The sequence below is a fragment of the Doryrhamphus excisus genome, linkage group LG9 (genome assembly GCF_037039965.1).
Source record: "Doryrhamphus excisus strain RoL-2023G ecotype Guam linkage group LG9, RoL_Dexc_Guam_v1.1, whole genome shotgun sequence".
NCBI lineage: Eukaryota > Metazoa > Chordata > Actinopteri > Syngnathiformes > Syngnathidae > Doryrhamphus > Doryrhamphus excisus.
The window spans coordinates 18,395,333-18,415,832 of record NC_136365.1 but is presented as its reverse complement, the minus strand read 5'-3'; the positions used below and the strand labels follow the sequence as shown (position 1 = coordinate 18,415,832).

The following is a 20,500-nucleotide window of genomic DNA, read 5'->3' as shown; positions in this document are numbered from 1 at the left end:
TCAGTGAGCGCAAATGACCATCTCTACTTAGCCATTATTTCCCCCTAGGTGATGAAGTGGGAGGGTGTCATGTCAGTCATCCTGTCAGCAGGTGAGGCAAGCAAAGGCAAACACTCCTGACTGATCTGACAAATCAAATCAACTTTATTTGTAGAGCACTTTTCCGACAAGGACATGCAACAAAGTGCTATACAGAATTAAAAACAATTACCACAATTAAAAAGAAAACAATTACAAAGAAAGCCCCTCCCTCCTACCCTTCATACTAGACACACACACACACACACACACACACACACACACACACACACAGTAGGGAGACATGGCATGGTACTGAGGATCAAGGAAACGCCACCTTTGGGGGCGACCACGCTTGGAGGAGCCGCAGGCCAGCACCCGGGCCCCCCGATTCCAACAAACGAGCGAACCCCCACATCAAAGAGAGGAACCCCCAGCCGGCCGGGTCGAAGGGACCCAAGGGCGCCACCCCTATCAGCAGACCCGACACAGCCCTCAGTGTGGAATTCTTGTCAAGTTTACATATAGGATACAAGGATGAAGAGTCTTGAACCAGTCATGATGTGGTATATATATCACTATATTGACACTTACTATGGTACCCATTATGTCATTGGATGGCCATATCACCTCGACAAAAAATTCAAACATTCAAAAAAAAAAACAAAAAAAAATTGTATTATGGAAAGCAGGAAGTGAACAAATGTAACAGTTAGTGATTGTAAAAGTACCAGATGGAGGGATAGGATTTAATAAGCTTTGCTTCTTCCTACTCCTTTTGGACATGTGGAACTGTGAACTGATTATGAGATGCATTCAATTGTAATCTGATGCATGTTCAAATGAAATATTGAATATTATTAATTATTAATATTATTATTATTATTATTTATTAATATTAATTATTATTAATATTATTTTCTGGATTATAAGTCGCTCCGGAGTATAAGTCGCACAAGGCCAAAAATGCATAATTAGGTAGAAAAAAAACATACATAAGTCGCATTTTTTGCAGGTAATTTATTTTACAAACTACTTAACCAAAACAGACATTACGTCCTCTTGGAAGGCAAGTTCTAACAATAATAAAATAATAAAGAACAGGCTGAATAGGTGTAAGATATGCTAACACAATGCTTATTCAGCTACACAAAAAATAAACATGAACAGAAAAGGTGTCCAGTGTTTATGTAACATAAACAGTTTTTTTCATTTATAAGTCGCTCTGGAGTATAAGTCGCAGGAACAGCCAACCTATGAAAAAAAGTACAACTTAAAATACAGTATATAGGCCAGAGTAAGTCAATAAGAACTTGCCATTGAGCCTACCATCATAGATAGCTGCTTTTTGTCTATTACAGTAAATGATAAATGAAAATTTTTCTACCTTCACTGTACTCTGTTACCAGGATTAAACTAGCAACCTGATGGTAGGTGGTAGATGACCACTCTACTACCTGAAGCCCCTGAGGACCCAATCCAGAAACAGAAGTAGAGATGATTGAACCGATACTGCATCCAGTTCAAGTACAATTAACAATAACAATACTGTAGCCAACAGTACGAGCAATATTGAAGCTGTAATTAATTCCTACAACATTACTATTACTTCTGCTTGTTGAATATGTCCGTCAGACCCTTGGCAGCAGTTATGAGACCAATGTTGTGGTTTTTCTTTTAGCTACTCCTTCCATGATGGTTTGATGATGTGACGCCAGGACAGCAAGCCCATTAAAACCAGCCTCATCCACCTCAACCTCGCCGCACTAGCAACAAAAAAGGATAATACTCGGGATATTTACAAAACAGTTCTTTCTTTTGCACCGTGAGCTTGCACAGAAGAAGGTTTTCTCCCCTTCCGGATAAATCAATAGACAGAATGTCAGTTTGTTTCAGCAGCAAGTGTCCATGGAGAGGCTAGGGATGGCAATTACCCTCGAGCAGTTGTTGTTTTTCCCAGCATGGAACAAATATCTCAGCCTGTTTTTAACGTCTACTCGAGAAAAATACACTCCTTTTGACTTTCCACCGCAAAGAAACTCTTGAGATGCTGATGAGAACTTCAATGTTGGTCTGATTTCTTTGATAAAGTATCACAGTTTAAGTACACTGGAGCAAAGGAAGTCAGTACCACTTAATCGAGGGTGTTAAACAACGCCCTGTCATTTGCTCCTGGAGGACCAAAAAAAAAAAAAAAAACTAGTCCACCATCCAGGCAAGAGTGTGACGTCTTGCCTATTAGATGATGTTTTTGGCAAAGAGAACGCTGCTTCGCTCTTGCGGTGGCGATCAAAGCCGAAGCGGTGATGCAAGACAACTAAGACGGGAGGAAGAGGAGAGGAAATCCGATGAAATGCGTGTATAAGCTGATGGATTGCGCTTGGAGTCTAACAAGCAGAGTGAAGTGTGGATTAAAGAACAGCCCATTAGGCACCAAAAAAAATACCTCGAAGAAGCCATGGAGGAGATGCGGTTTGAAGTTGCTTTGCGCTCACAGACTCCATTAAACACCTGCTGCAACGTTGCCTCTGTGGCGACCAATGCAATATTTCTTTATAGTCGTTACAAAATCAGACGCTGCTGATGATTAATCATTAGTTTTTTGGGTTTTTTTTTTGAGGGGGGGGGTTATTATGCTTGAATTAACACAGAAAACCAAATATTTAAACACCATATAGCAAACTACTTACTTGGCACCACAGCAGCCCAGCCATTAAAACCAGTTAGAAAGAGATGAGATGTTTAGTCAGATGCTACGTCTCCTGTGTAATTATAAACTACAATGTTTAGGCATCAGAGTGGATGAGTTTTAAACTGCGTGAAAAAGCAATTTGTAAAGCTGACAGAACATACAACTTTATTTCTGGGTATGGAATAGTTAGCGGTGTACCCCAAGGGTCAATTCTGGTACCAAAACAATTTATTTTGTTGTCAAGGGACAATCTTCTGCTGGCTCCAAAATAGACGAGACAAGTCCCTTTGAGAATGATGAGAAGTACAATTTGGTGGCCGGGGGTGGAATTGAACCCTGGTCTGGAGCTGTGAGGTCTGCACGCTAACCACTCCACCGCCGTGCAGCCTGGATACAAATCAATACAAATCAATTTCATATGATATAAATATATAGTAATTAATCCTTTAATACACCTCATTAAATGCTAATTAAAATATAATTACTGCTTATGTAGCCTAATAAATGCTAATAAGCATGTATTATTAAATCTTATTAATATAATAAGACTCATATTAATTTTAACTACTACTTATTAAGCCTTATTACAAGCACCTTAATATAAAGCGTTACCATTTCATTCATCTGGATAGTAATTAATCCTTTAATACACCCTCATTAAAGGATTATTGAAATATAATTACTGCTTATGTGGCCTAATAAATGCTAATAAGCATTTAATATAAAATCTTATTAATATAATAAACGTATGAATTTAACTACTAATTTTAAAGCCTTATTACAAGCACCTTAATATATAGTAAGTAATCATTTAATACACCTCATTAAAGGCTTATTAAAATATAATTACTGCTTATGTAGCCTAATAAATGCTAATAAGCATTTAATATAAAATCTTATTAATATAATACGACTCTTATTAATTGTAACCACTACTTATTAAGCCTTATTACAAGCACCTTAATATATATAACTAATCCTTTAATACACCTCATTAAAGGCTTATTAAAATATAATTACTGCTCATGTCGCCAAATAAATGCTAATAAGCATTTAACATAAAATCTTATTAATATAATAAGACTTATTAATTTAACTACTACTTTTTAAGCCTTATTACACGCACCTTAATATATAGTAATTAATCTTTTAATACACCTCATTAAAGACTTAGTAAGATAATTACTGCTTATGTAGCTTTATACTAAATGCTAATAAGCATTTAAGATTAAATCTTATTAGTATAATAAGATTCTTAATTTTAACAACTACTTATTAAGCCTTATTACAAGCACCTTAATATATATAATTAATCATTTAATAAACCTCATTAAAGGCTTATTAAAATATAATTACTGCTTATGTAGCCTAATAAATGCTAATAAGCATTTAATATTAAATCTTATTAATATAATAAGACTCTTATTAATTGTAACCACTACTTATTCAGCCTTATTACAAGCACCTTAATATATAATTAATCCTTTAATACACCTCATTAAAAGCTTATTAAAATATAATTACTGCTTATGTAGCCTAATAAATGCTAATAAGCATTTAAGATTAAATCTTATTAATATAATAAGATTCTTAATTTTAACAACTACTTATTAAACCTTATTACAAGCACCTTAATATACAGTACTGAATCCTTTAATACACCTCATTAAATATTAAAATATAATTACTGCTTATGTAGCCTAATAAATGCTAATAAGCATTTAATATGAAATCTTATTAATATAAGACTCTTATTAAAGTTACTACTACTTATTAAACCTTATTACAAGCACCTTAATATGAATCTTAACTTTATAATTTAAAGGCTTAATAATTAATGCCAAGGGAAGCATGTCTGCTGGCTTCAAACTAGACAAGATCAGTTCTTAATGGGAGGTACAACTTCATAAAACTTGCATACAAGCAGACAAATCAATACACCCTGAATGGATACTGGGAAAGATGTTACTATATAGGATGTGCACACGCAAGGCGAGGGGTAATCTACAACCAGATGCTAAAGCTATCTTAAAAGGCCCGAGGCATGCGTAAATCCAAGGGAATAATAGACAGAAAACATTGAAACTATTTCCCCATATTCTTTTCATTGACTTCTGAAGTTATTGTGTGCCATAATACCAAACGGAATATAATATTTTGTGATGCACATTAGCCTAAATGTTTGCCTCTTTTCAGCAATGTATAATAACCACCCCCAGGATCAGAGTCCAAACCGCAACAATATTAAAGACCACAGTCCTGCATTGCAATGCATGAGTCAGCCTTCCAATAGCCGTGCATCTCGCGTGGAGAAATGTCACACTTTGACAAGAAAAGAAGTGGCAGATTTCACCTCTGAAAGACACCAGTAGCAATTTTTCACAATAAGATATTACATTATGTACCAGGAGTCTCTATTAAAAAGAGGGTAATAGAATGTGGAGACGTTCTGACAAGGGACTCGAAGTGCAAGGAGCATGAAAAGTTGAAGGTTTGGAGGTGAGTCGTGCACAGTAAGGTTATGCACAGTTCAGGTGGATGGGCTGCAGAGCAGAGAGGAAGCGTGGTGGAAAAAAAGAGAATGAACAAAGAGATCAGCCAGTGATGGATAATGGGAAGTCCCCGTGGAGAAGGATAGGAGGAATAAAAGCCATGGACAGCAACATGGACACCACAGCATGCTGAGTGATGAGCCAAGCTGTTGGTAGCAATGGAAGGAATGGAAGCAATGGGGATATGGATGTCTCGTATTGAAAAATGCTTTTTCACCAGTTTAAAGTAAGTGTGAATTAGAAGTGTGCTGGTCTTGGTAATGGTTTTATTTCATTTGAACATGCATCAGATTACAATTGAATGCATCCCATAATCAGTTCACAGTTCCACATGTCCAAAAGGAGTAGGAAGAAGCAAAGCTTATTAAATCCTACCCCTCCATCTGCTACTTTTACAGTCAGTAACTGTTACATTTGTTCACTTCCTGCTTTCCATAATATAATTTTAATTTTTTTTATTTTTTTACTTTAGTTCATAAATTTGTATTTGTATTTATTTATTTATTTTATTATTTGTATTTATTTATTTATGTCACATACAGAAGTACAAGGTGATATGATCGTACAATGACATAATGGGTAATGAGTAATGGGTAATGGATCTGTGTTTTTTTATTTATTAATTTTTTTAACTTTATTTTACACATTTTTATTTGTATTTATGTATTTATGTATGTAATTATTATTTTTATTTATTTATTTGTTTGTTTGTTTGTTTATTTATGTCACATACCGAAGTACAAGGTGATATGACCATACAATGACATAATGGGTAATGGGTAATGGGTCTGTGTTTTTTTAATTTTTTTTTTACTTTCATTTATACATTTGTATTTGTATTTGTATTTGTATTTGTATTTGTATTTGTATTTGTATTGGTATTGGTATTGGTATTGGTATTTATTTATTTATTTATTTATTTATTTATTTATTTATTTATTGTATTATTTATTTAATTATTTGTTTGTTTGTTTGTTTACTTAATTATTCATGTCATGTACCAAAGTATGGGGTGATATGACCATACAATGACATAATGGGTAATGGGTCTGTGTTTTTTTATTTTTTTTTACTTTAATTTATACATTTTTATTTATTTATTTATTTATTTATTTATTTATTTATTTATTTATTTATTTATTTATTTATTTATTTATTTATTTATTTATTTATTTATTTGCTGAATTATTTATGTCACATACCAAAGTACAGGGTGATATGACCATACATAATGGGTAATGGGTAATGGGTAATGGGTAATGGGTAATGGGTAATGGGTAATGGGTAATGGGTAATGGGTAATGGGTAATGGGTAATGGGTAATGGGTAATGGGTAAAGGGTAAAGGGTAAAGGGTAATGGGTAAGGGGTAAGGGGTAAAGGGTAATGGGTAATGGGTAATGGGTAATGGGTAATGGGTAATGGGTAATGGGTAATGGGTAATGGGTAATGGGTAAAGGGTAATGGGTAATGGGTAAGGGGTAAGGGGTAAGGGGTAAGGGGTAATGGGTAAAGGGTAATGGGTAATGGGTAATGGGTAATGGGTAATGGGTAATGGGTCTTGATGCTGGAATTAAGACAATTTGAAAGTGCTTTAAGCCTTACTGGCAACACACTTCTCCGACTTCTGCTCTTTATCCACGCTCTCTCACCTCATCATGAACAACATGCAACTGTACAATGTTACAGAAAAACTACATTTTGGGGGGGAATTTTGCCCATCACAATCCTAAGTGAGACTTGAAAGCACATTTTTCTATACAAAAACAGCTAAAAACAAAAAAAGACAGCTGAAAATGAATGCAATGCATGGGTGGGGAAATGTGTCCTTGTAAGCATTTCCAAATTGCTTTTTTTAAACCTTAAACATGGAAACTGTAGCCGTCAGCATGACTTACAGTACTAAAAGAGTCAGATGCAATCTGTAGCTTGAATCTCTCAAAAGATGACATGTATTTCATAACAAGCACGACATCATTTCTTATTGTTACGTTGCCTTAATGTACGCAGTAAAAACGTGAACAACGTGTACAACTCAACACCTCCTTTGTTTCCCTTCCTGTTCATCCACTTCATTAACAGAATGATACATTTGCACTTCAAACAGGAGATGAAAGAGCCAGAAAGTCGTCAGCACATCTCCGGAGAGTGGCACGGCAGAAGCGGGAAGGACAAGCGTTAAAAATGGCTGTGCCAAATCTCCCGACTCGTAACGGCGAAGAGCGGCCGTAAAGCCGACCTCTAACCTGGCTGGTTTTAAAGGAGTATTATGGGACTGAAGATGGATGCACAGAGGTTGGACTTTCTCCATTAGTGAGCATACTATGCCAACATTCTATACCTTCATCAAACTTTAAAGGTAAATGTCCAAGTTTAGTAGCGTCATCCAATCCCGGATGCTTGAAGCATACTCGGGAATTGGGCTTGTTTGCATGGTGCCTTTAATTGTAGTGCGATTTAACGACAACAAAAAAAAAAGAGAATCATGTCTTTATTACCTTCAGACTCTGCTTGCAGATAGCACGATGGTGATGATGATGATGATGATGGTGATGATGATGGCTGCTGACGTGTTTGTGAAATGGCCTTTTTAAGGTGCCCCCCCCCCCCATCGGGAAAAAAGGAATGACGATGATTTGTAATGTCATCACGTTTGTTTTGGATAATTATACGGCCGACTGCGCAAGTCCAACACTCACCGCTGGATATTAGTGAGATGCTACCCTGCTACCCAACACCCCCCCCCCCCCCACACACACACCACACACACACACACCACACACACACACACCACACACACACACACATACACAGCTTCTTTCTGTGGGAGTTTGATAGCTTTGTGGCGGTAATAGCAGCAGTCAGTGTGCACCTCGATGATGCTTAATTGCAATAACGAAGGGTAAAAACATTGTTTATTTCCATGCTTGGCTTCATTTTGGAGATTGTTTTGTGATAGTTTGTGTGTTTACGGCCAGTGGGAAGACAATCCTCCAACCACACATTGCTTAAGCTGTCACCAAGACCCATTAGGATAGTGTATACTCCAGCAAAAACAGAGTGTAACGTATTAAATTAGAGGTGGTGGCACGGTGGATGAGTGGTTGGCGCGCAGACCTCACAGCTAGGAGACCAGGGTTCAATTCCACCCTCGGCCATCTCTGTGTGGAGTTTGAGTTTGGCTCAACTGGCCTTGGAACACCTCTGAATGTGTAGCTGGACTAAGTAGCTTAGCTAGCTTAGGCTGCCTATTTTTGAACTTTTTCTGAGTGGTGTGTTCATAAATTAGATAGCTGGATCTTACCTTGGACTTGTTGATGCGTGTGTCAGGGCCACCGGGCTACAGGAAGTAACAAGGACCTGCAGCGGAAAGCAGATGAAAATCAGACTGTGAGTGAAACATTTTATGACTAGCATGAAAACGTTATGTTATGACCCGTTCCTTGTCGGTACATTAGAGGTGATGATGTAGCAAAGGAGGGCTAAGACGGTCTTGAATGCTGGTCCTCTGGATCATCTAAGGCAGGGGTCTCAAACACGCGGCCCGCGGGCCAAATGTGGCCCGCAGGACACTAGTTTGAGGCCCCCGCCTTGATATGAAAGTTTAATGTTAGTGCGGCCCGCGCAAGTTTGATATGAATGCTGTATGGTATCATGTACCCAGAAAAAATTATTACATTTGATTAATGTTCATGTTAAAGTTTAAATAACTGTTAATAGTTATCCTCCCTATCCGTGTGGAAGTGGTAAGTTTTTGGCTATTTACGTTTAAAGGAAATAACTTGAAGGCTACCGTTTAGGTCGCTAGCTCTCTAGTTTGCGAGTTAGCATGTGTCTCAAGACCCTGCAGTTGCGCAATATGTTGTAAATAAAAAGAGTATAAATGTGACTATAGTCGTGTTTTGTCATGTCTAAGGGCTCTAATAATGCTTTGTTCATTTTAATCTGAAAAAAATAATTTGTCTACCCACCAACTATATGTGGTTTCTTGAGTTTTTATTATTTGCCGTTTTATTATTATTATTATTATTATATTTATTTATTACTGATTGAATGATTTTCTTTATTCTTGATTTGTTTATTGATTTTTCATTTTATTTTGTGCAGAAAAATAAAAATTAAGATATTTGAGAACAGTGGAATCTTTTATCAGAGCTTTTATTGTAGAATATCGGAACCAAACCACTGAAAAAGTTTGTATATTTTTCTGTTTTTAATAAATGTGGTTTTTTTGTTTTTTTTTGGAAAACCTGATGCGACCCAGCCTTGCCCGGACCCTAGCTCCAGTGTGCCCCCAAGTAAATTGAGTTTGAGACCCCTGATCTAAGGAGAACTCTGAGAAGTGTTTTTGTTTATGTTTGAGAAAATGCCAAATATCGAGGCTTTTTTTTTTTTTTGCTTTAAAAGCACTCAAAAGTGATTGACTAGCTGTCCAAGATGTCCAAGCTGTAAGCTTCCACTGCACAGCGTGATGCATTTGATGTTCACTCACGCAAAGACGCTGCTTTATTTGCTTATTTATTTGGCCTTGTTAAAACGGGCATCTTTATGGCCCGACTCTGGCCGGCTGCCTGCACGCCAACTGGCAGACTTTTAGCAATCTGTCAGGAAGTAGTTAAGCTAATGACGGACAGCCGCTTGTGTCGCACACATAGAATACATTCCCTTAATGAAATGTTGCTTTCAACTTAGTAGTATGGGGTTTATCCGCGTGTGTAAACACGGTAAGCATTCCCAGACTGAAGTCATGTCCCAAATCGGGGGGTTTAATGCTGCAAAAAGACTTTTGTCTTTTTCCTCTATTCTGCATTCAACAGAATGGGAATTCTGATATTTCCGACCTGGCAATAGAAAAATTGCATTGGAAGTGTAATACACTTCAGTGCTGACTGACTGATTGGGTCGTACTTTTGCACTCCAAAAGGTGCAAGTAAGAAACCACACCAAGCATCTCCACACTCAAAGATGACACCAACCCCACCAGGTGATGTCAATTCTAAATCTCCCGCTGTACTTGCAGCGGTTTTAACATTGTGAGGACGTGCGCTTGTATATCAAACCCACTTAGCGTTGTTTGGCGTAGCAAGACAGACAATGTGATTGAATTGAACCTCTCCCTTTAGTGCCAAAATGTCAAAGCGGGCCCATCGACAGGTTAACAAAGCGCCGTCTAATAAACGAGTGACTCACGAGTCCGTCGTTCGACCTTTTGTTTTCCCACAGCTGCCGCTCAAACACGAAGCCTGCCGGCGCTTCACGTGCGAGCCGGGCTCACGTGAGCTGACAGGAACACGATGACACACGGCAGCGAGTTGGGAAGGATCTGTGTCATTTGAGTTTTTTTGAAAGAGCACGCTAGCTTCCCTCAACTATTTTACAACATGAATACAGAAGCGGCCCCTCGCCACTTTACCGTTCGAACATCAAAAATTAATTTGTAAATTATCACAGTTTTATGGCTGAATATCGTCTATTAGTAGTAAAAGAATTGGCACATTTATGAAAATTTGCATATTCTTGCACTAAATTAAGCGTTTTAAAGCATAAAATGGTTAAGTGAACAAAAATATAAGTACAGATTAAGGCATTAAAAGACACTGATGACCCGTAGCCTAAACTGACCACTAGATGTCACTAGTAACACACACACCAGACTTGACGGCAGGAACAACAGGCCTAACTGACTCATGAGGGTTCGATACAGACTCGAGTTCCACTGAATCGCGGGAGCTAGACAAAGACTCGTGTTTCAGGTTGAGTTTCACTGACCCACGGATTGACACTTGATTTATACTGACTCCTGGGTGCTTGCCGAATACTCGAGTTTCACTGATTCACGGTTGCTCATCAGTGACTCGAGTGTCACTGATTCGCGGGTTGACATACACTTGATTTATACTGACTCCTGGGTGCTCAACAAAGACTTGACTTTCACCGACTCACAGGTGCTTGCCGAAGACTCGAGTTTCACTGACTCGCGGTTTGACAAACACTTGATTTATACTGACCCCTGAGAGTTCAACAAAGACTTGACTTTCACTGATTCACAGGTGCTTGCCGAAGACTCGAGTTTCACTGACTCGCGGTTTGACGAACACTTGATTTATACTGACTCCTGGGTGCTCAACAAAGACTTGACTTTCACTGACTCATGGGTGCTTGCCGAAGACTCGAGTTTCACTGACTCGCGGTTTGACAAACACTTGATTTATACTGACCCCTGAGAGTTCAACAAAGACTTGACTTTCACTGACTCACAGGTGCTTGCCGAAGACTCGAGTTTCACTGACTCGCGGTTTGACAAACACTTGATTTATACTGACTCCTGAGAGTTCAACAAAGACTTGACTTTCACTGATTCACAGGTGCTTACCGAAGACTTGAGTTTCACTGACTCGCGGTTTGACAAACACTTGATTTATACTGACTCCTGGGTGCTCAACAAAGACTTGACTTTCACTGACTCACAGGTGCTTGCCGAAGACTCGAGTTTCACTGACTCGCGGTTTGACAAACACTTGATTTATACTGACTCCTGAGTGTTCAACAAAGACTTGACTTTCACTGATTCACAGGTGCTTGCCGAAGACTCGAGTTTCACTGACTCGCGGTTTGACGAACACTTGATTTATACTGACTCCTGGGTGCTCAACAAAGACTTGACTTTCACTGACTCATGGGTGCTTGCCGAATACTCGAGTTTCACTGATTCACAGTTGCTCATCAGTGACTCGAGTGTCACTGATTCGCGGGTTGACAAACACTTGATTTATACTGACTCCTGGGTGCTCAACAAAGACTTGACTTTCACCGACTCATGGGTGCTTGTCGAAGACTCAAGTTTCACTGACTCACGGTTGCTCACCAAAGTCTCAAGTGTCACTGACTTGCGGGTTGACAAACACTTGATTTATACCGACTCCTGTGTGCTCAACAAAGACTTGACTTTCACTGACTCCTGGATACTCAAGAGGCGCATGCCCTCCGTGATGGGTGACTAGAGTGTATCGATTCCCTGATTCACTTCAGTGAGTCATTAAAAAGACTCATTTCCCCATCATTATTTAAATTGTTGACTATAGGACGTCTTTTCCCAAAAGTGTACATACATGTTGTCTTGTCCAACCAACGCAAACATAAAACTGAGACTTGAGGCTTTGCTTGTCTTATCAGTCAGCCTGTGTAATTCGTCCATTAGGATTTAATCCCAGTAATTCCAACTATTGTCAGAGGTGGATGCTTTCCCTCTGCTTTTCCCAAACAAAAAGATAAGAAGTTGGTTAGCGCCTCATCTCTCCGATCAAACTCTCCTAGCTACTAAAGTGAACAATCAAGATTTTAGTCAGATAGCGTCTCACTGGCTTTTATCGTCCTGAGATCAATCTTTGATTAGCGTCCCGGAGCTTCTTGTTGTTCTAATAGGAGACGGAAATCATTTGCAGAGAGAAACCCCAGCAGGTTGACTGGCCGAGGATGCAAGAGGACGACGGCCTTCTGGGACAGAAAGACGGCGGCGGACGGCGACAAAAGAAGAAATATATACGTACATGGCAACAGATCAACGAAGATCAGAACGGAGAACGAAAGAGCAGATGCTGCCGCTGTTGCCATGCAACCTTACACATGAAGGATTGTTTGATGAGATGTATCTGGAAAGCCTCCGCCTACCAGCTGCGTCTCTTCCCGCATCCTGCTTCCGTGTCTCTTCAGGGCCTCTAAGGTTTACTCTGACTGGATCCTTGCTTTAATGAAGTGAGTGTGTGATAAAAGAATCAAACCAAATAAGGATATAATGAACTGCTTCTTACGACTGCAACCTGCACGGGGGGAACCTGTGGAACCTTGTGTGGGTGTTCAAATCCCGAAGGCTGTCTTGACTCCGGACACGACGACAGTAAAGAAAAAGCAGTGCATACGTTTGGTCCCGTTCATTCTTAACCGTCAACCACTTCAGCGAACTTTGGTGTCGGTGCTGTTGAAGCAGTTTTGGACGTGAACTGGTTCTACACCAGTTTCATTTTCCACTGTTCTGGGTGCAGTCCAAGGGAAAGAAAGTGTCTTTTCGGATCTAAGAATTTTGTTTTGTTCTTTAGTGTCCTACGGAAACTCGAGAAAGTAAGCATTGGAAAATTTTGGGTGTTCCGGGGAGCTAAAGACCTACACCTACTACCATCACTCGTAGTTTGCATTAACCGAATCCAACCTGAGTGTGATCGCAGCCTAAATGTGTCGGTGCTCCAATGCGCACAAGCTCTAAATTCCATAATCCACTCGTGTTGTTGTTGTGACAGGATCTATTGAAAGTTTCATAGCAAAAGACTCACAAAGGCCTTGACAGATGTCTTTAGATTTGGTCACATTATATCTGACATGTAGACAGAACTGAAGTCATGTTGACGTCTTTGTTGTTTCCTTATCTTAATCCACTTGCTAATCCGTCGCATTCTACCGAGATACCCGACTTTATGCGTTCTATCAAACCACCATAAATGCTCCAAGTGGTGCTTCGATTCCATTAACCACAGTCTCCTACAGTTGTAGGATCTGTAAATGCAAATAACCAGAGATCTCTAACTCGTGTCGGGGGCTGTGGCTGTTGGCGACCTCCTAATCTCTATGTGTACTAAGGATCGACCGATACATCAGCGCGATATTTGCGTTCTTTACTTGAATCGGTATCGGCCGATACGCATGTGGGTTCGGCGATGTATTTTCCCGCCGCATGATTTACAGACAGGCAACCGCCGGACCCTGCTACACAAGCAGTCGCGGTACCCCGCCCCCACTGGTGTATATAACAAGAGTGCGTTTTCAACTTTTAATTATAGTGATGATACATCACTATATTTACACTTACTATGGTACTCATTGGATGCTCATATCACCTCCTACTTCGGTACGAGGTACATTATTCAAAAAAAACGAAAAAAAACTTAAACCGTATTATAGAAAGCAGGAAGTGAACAAATGTAACAGTTACTGATTGTAAAAGTACCAGATGGAGGGGTAGGATTTAATAAGCTTTGCTTCTTCCTACTCCTTTTGGACATGTGGAACTGTGAACTGATTATGTGATGCATTCAATTGTAATCTGATGCATGTTCAAATGAAATAAAACCATTACCATTACCAATATCGGCCCAAGCAAAATCGGCCATCGGTTAAGGGTGATGGAAAAAAATCGGTATCAGCATCGGCCCAAAAAAAAGCATATCGGTCAATCCTTAATGTGTACTCAGCTGTTGCTGGACCGCTGTCGACAATGACCTCATCGGCGCTATTAATGCGGACAAAAAGCAGGTTCACATGAGTGAAACTCCAGACAGAAGGAAACACAGCGCGCCGGGCCACGGTTGATTCGTCCAACAACCCCTCACAGGTGTCTGGCGTGAGGCCGGGAGTCTCCATGGGAGCGTCTGATCAGAATTCCTCCCCCCCTCCCTTTTCTCATGGACTCAATGAGGCGGCAGTTAAAACTCTTTCTGCACGGTCAATCTGCGAATTGGTGTCATCACATAAAGAACTCTCGGAGATCATAAACGCCGCAGCTTCTGTTTCCATGTTGATTGAAAATATTGGAAAGGCATTGCTGTGCAGGTCAGAGGTTAATGAGAAATACACCCGGTTGACAAATAAGACAAATAACGTCAACAACGGGTGAGCAACAATAAAAACCAGCAGAGCTCATCCACCAAGACCCAATAAGAACCAATCGGAGTCACAGGAAATTGTATAGAGAAAAAGGTGCTATGTATTAATGACATCATAATTCATACACATACTTATGGTTTAGGGTCTGGTTTTTTGGTCTGGTTCTGGGACAATGTGAAACAGACTGTGTTCTGTGTTGTGGTGGGAGTGTGAAAAAATCAGCCAATCACTGAAATAGGAGGTTGAATCTTAAAAGTAACAGGTAGATAACATCTGATAAAGAGTGATAGCAAGCACCGGGCGTAAAGTGTTTATAACGTTTAGTCCCTGCAAGCAGGCGAACAAGTTGAAGACCGGGGAAGTAGAAGGAATTAAAATAGTCCAGACGGTGAGGAAATGAGCATATGTGCGACCTTTTGGAATCGTTTTTTACGAGAAGATATGGCTTCACTTTAGCAAGAGTCCTAAAGCTGACGGAAACTCGTTTTAATCACTGAACTGATTTGGTTGTCTACATTAAAAAAGAGCTCAATATAAACACAGGGTGGCAATAGAATAAAAGGGGGGCTAAGGCAAGAATCACAACTTTTTGTTTTTATTATCATTTAAGTTCAGAAAGTTTGTTGACAGCCAGGTTTTTACGTCATGGTAGCGGTCTTTAAAAGCCGTAAAAGAGTCCGCTTTAGATTGCAGGGGTAGACATACTATATTATATTACACAGTATCTGGAGCAAAACAGTGAAAGGAAATTTGTTTTTGTTTTTTTTTAAATTGAACCCAGTGGCAACAAGTACAATTAAATATAAGACAGGACCTAAAAATAAAAAAAAAACCTGTCTCACGATAATAAATTAATACATTTATCACATGGAAAATGAAAGTGACCTGGATAAATGTGCAACCTCCATACATTGGTGTCCTCATTTATCGTTCACTCTGTGCATTGGTTTGCTATATGATATATTTCACTGAAATGGTTGATCCCAACAACCAGTGATTTATGAAGGAAAATGAAAATGAAAAGGTGCCCAAACGTTTTCATACCACTGTACAATTGAAAAAAATTCAATATATGACATTCAGAATTTAGACACATGAAGACTTCATGATGGTAGTTCATCTTCACACAGCTAAAATAATGCATAAGGCTAAAAATAACCAATTAGCTAAAAATGTCATCCAATACTTCTCTACAAGAGAAAAGAAATATGATCTAAGGGAAGAACTACATTTGAAACACTTCTATGCTAGGACTACGTTAAAAAGCCATAGCAAATCAAACTATGGAATGGATTGAGTAAGGACCTCAAACAATGCACAACGATGAGCCAATTCAAGAAACAATACAAGCAGTTGATGTTTGCTAAATACAAGGATGAAGAGTCTTGAACCAGTCATGATGTGCTATATATATCACTATATTGACACTTACTATGGTACCCATTATGGCATTGGATGCTCATATCACCTCCTACTTTGGTATGTGACAAAAATTAAAAATTAAAAATTAAAAATTAAAAATTAAAAATTAAAAATTAAAAATTAAAAATTAAAAATTAAAAATTAAAAATTAAAAATTAAAAATTAAAAATTAAAAATTAAAAATTAAAAAGGAAAGCAGGTAGTGAACAAATGTAACAGTTACTGATTGTAAAAGTGCCAGATGGAGGGGTAGGATTTAATAAGCTTTGCTTCTTCCTACTCCTTTTGGACATGTGGAACTGTGACCTGATTATGTGATGCATTCAATTGTAATCTGATGCATGTTCAAATGAAATAAAACCATTACCATTACCATTACCATGTAGTACTCTATGCTCACAAGGTGTCAGTCATGTTAATAACTGTAATGTTATGGAGCAACAGGCTTTTATTGCAGGTTTGAATTATCTCACACACTGTAATCCACGTCAAGCAAGTGTGTTTTTATAAAATACCGTTATCCGTATTGTCAAGGCCTTAGATAGCGGAGGTAGCGGAGGTAAAGGGTCACATTAGCACATGTTTTTAAGAACAATTCAGCAGATGCTGCTCACTGCTAATCACCGTTGGCATGACTGCAGGCCAAGTGAAGTGACCACCGTGTAGACGGACTTTCCAAGCACATATGGTGAGGCTAAGTGAGTTCATATTGGAGCGCTTGGAGATGAGGAACATTCTCTAGGCTCTTTGGATCAGTCACATCAGCTAACGTCTTCCCCTCTGCAGTGCATCTGGAGGCTTGAGCCAGGACGTCAACATGATGCGTTACTTTGGGAGATGGAGCAGATGGATTTAGAAGCTTTCGGTGAATGAAGAGCAGCCGTGCGCCAATGGGGAGAAAAAAAAAACAAAAAAACAAGTTGGACGCTGTGAGATGTGAACCGACACATTAACCTGCCGCCATCTGCTTGTGCTTGAATCAGCACAAAAGACAAGCAGAAAAAAATGCCACCTCGGCCTCGTAAAGCATTCCATTATACTCTCCTTAATTAATGGCGGCAAAGCTTTAGCGATGTGCAACAAATAGCCGGAGACGAGTGGCGGCGGAATGAAGTGGGAGAAGAGTACAAAAAGGAATCAGGTCAACTCCCGTCATAAGAGATGACAGCCCAAGGATGAAAAATTCAAAGGTGGATAAAAATTTATTTTAAAGGTCCCTTTAAAAGCAAGCATATTAGGAACAGGAGAGGATACCATAAGAGGAACATCTCCAAGCAGATGAAACAGGCCCTGACTGGTTCTCAAGGTGAAAGGAGACGGAGGTTTTATAAGGCGACACACCTCGCATGCAGGTGATGAAGAACAAAGTGATGACTCAAACTGAAAAAAGTCAAAGACGTTTCCGGACTAAGTGTGCCCTGAAGCGTACGATAACGTGGTTGTTGTTCTTGTTCTTCAACTGAACCACCTTTTAAAAAAAAAAACATCATTCAATCCGAATGACATTAAAGTCATTTTTTCTGTCCTGATCAATATTTAGACTCTTTTATTGTGACAGGAGATGCATTGTGGGAAAAGAGGAACAGGAAAGGAAAACTAGGCTGAAGAAATGGGGGGATGAAAAACAGAAAAAAGCCCAAACGCTGTGGTACTGGCTTATTTTCATGCAGGGAAATCATATTGGATGTGTGGGTGGTTCACAGCGAGGAGTCCAAAAAACACCTTCAGTCCCGTGAAAAGATTGGGACACAAATTGCAAGAACCATTCCAAAATTTGGTACACACCTTTAGGGGACTGGCAAGCACCAGATTGGTCGAAAAACATCAAACAAAACATGCCTATGAACAATTGTTTATTAATTATGCAGTCCCTTGTTTATCGTGCTTCATTGGTTGCAGAACTGACAGTGATGAGTGAATTTCTGCAATGTATGATTCATTATTTATACATTTTTATAAAGCAAGGAGTCCAAAAACACATCCAGTCCTGTGAAAAGATTGGGACACAAATTGGAAGAACCATCCAAAAATTTGGTACACACCTTTAGGGGACTGGCAAGCACCAGATTGGTCGAAAAACATCAAACAAAACATGCCTATGAACAATTGTTTATTAATTATGCAGTCCCTTGTTTATCATTCTTCATTGGTTGCAGAACTGACAGTGATGAGTGAATTTCAGCAATATATGATTCCTTATTTATAATTTTTTATAAAGCAAGGAGTCCAAAAACACATACAGTCCCGTGAATAAATTGGGACACTAATTACAAGAACCATCCAAAATTTGGTACACACCTTTAGGGGACTGGCAAGCACCAGATTGGTCGAAAAACATCAAACAAAACATGCCTACAAACAATTGTTATGCAGTCCCTTGTTTATCGTGCTTCATTGGTTGCAGAAATGACAGTGATGAGTGAATTTCAGCAATATATGATTCCTTATTTATAATTTTTTATAAAGCAAGGAGTCCAAAAACACATACAGTCCCGTGAATAAATTGGGACACTAATTACAAGAACCATCCAAAATTTGGTACACACCTTTAGGGGACTGGCAAGCACCAGATTGGTCGAAAAACATCAAACAAAACATGCCTACAAACAATTGTTTATTAATTATGCAGTCCCTTGTTTATCATTCTTCATTGGTTGCAGAACTGACAGTGATGAGTGAATTTCAGCAATGTATGAGTCCTTACTTATAAATTTTTATAAAGCAAGGAGTCCAAAAACACATCTAGTCCTGTGAAAAGATTGGGACACAAATTGGAAGAACCATCCAAAAATTTGGTACACACCTTTAGGGGACTGGCAAGCACCAGATTGGTTGAAAAACTTCAAACAAAACATGCCTATGAACAATTGTTTATTAATTATGCAGTCCCTTGTTTATCATTCTTCATTGGTTGCAGAACTGACAGTGATGAGTGAATTTCAGCAATGTATGATTCCTTATTTCTAAATTTTTATAAAGCAAGGAGTCCAAAAACACATACAGTCCCGTGAAAAGATTGGGACACAAATTGCAAGAACCATTCCAAAATTTGGTACACACCTTTAGGGGACTGGCAAGCACAAGATGCAGTCCCTCATTTATCGTGCTTCACTGGTTGCAGAACTGGCAGTGATAAGTGAATTTCAGCAATGTATGATTCCTTATTTATGATTTTTTTATAAAACTGGAATGTAAAGTTTGTTGAATGTTCACAATGTCATTGTGTACAAAACATCACTGCTGGGTTCATTCTCCAGAAAAGAGTCTTTGTAGCCAGCTCCATCACACGGCTCCAAAAGGAGATCAGCATCAGAGGGAAGGCGCAACAAAAGACCGTAAAGGAAGTCACCAACGTCGCAGAAAGACGCCGTCACTGGCCGTGGATGAATAGCCTGCCATGTGCCAGCCTCGGGGGAAGGGTGTCTTGTAAGAGAGGGCCAAAACACCCAAAGAATCCGAATGATACCGACTCGCCTGCCAATCTCTAATCCGGAGTCCATCCACCCCCCCTTTTAGATGTGCTGACTATCATGTGGACATCCAGTCCTGACATAAAAGTTCATTCATTCATTTACTACCGCTTATCCTCACAAGGGTCATGGGGGGTTGCTGGAGCCTATCAGCTGTCTTCGTACACCCTGGACTGGTGGCCAGCCAATCACAGGGCACATATAGACAAACAACCATTCACACTCACATTCATACCTTTGGACAATTTGGAGTCGCTAATTAACCTAGCATGTTTTTGGAATGTGGGAGGAAACCGGAGTACCCGGAGAAAACCCAGGCATGCACGGGGAGAACATGCAAACTCCACACAGAGATGGCCGAGGGTGGGATTGAACTCAGGTCTCCTAGCTGTGAGATCTGCGCGCTAACCACTCGACTGCCGTGCAGCCCACATTTGGTGCAGTTTTAAAGCTTAAAAAATAATAATAATAAAATTTAACTATATTAGGAAAGCAGGAAGTGAACAAATGTAACAGTTAGTGATTGTAAAAGTACCAGATGGAGGGGTAGGATTTAATAAGCTTTGCTTCTTCCTACTCCTTTTGGACATGTGGAACTGTGAACTGATAATGTGATGCATTCAATTGTAATCTGATGCATGTTCAAATGAAATAAAAACATTACCATTATAATTTTTTCTACCTGATATTTTAGCT

At 39.2% G+C, this 20,500-nt stretch overlaps 1 protein-coding gene across 2 annotated transcripts in view; it reads right to left on the bottom strand.

Moving 5' to 3' along the window:
* elfn2a (extracellular leucine-rich repeat and fibronectin type III domain containing 2a) overlaps nucleotides 1–20,500 on the bottom strand; it is a 121,007-nt gene that overhangs the window by 45,001 nt on the left and 55,506 nt on the right. The window contains exon 3 of one of the 2 annotated variants that reach the window (XM_058079692.2): nucleotides 8,566–8,621. The gene's annotated coding sequence lies outside the window, so the exon portion shown is untranslated. Of the gene's footprint in view, nucleotides 1–8,565; nucleotides 8,999–20,500 lie in introns of those variants that run through there. The other variant, XM_078793553.1, reaches the window with a different exon arrangement.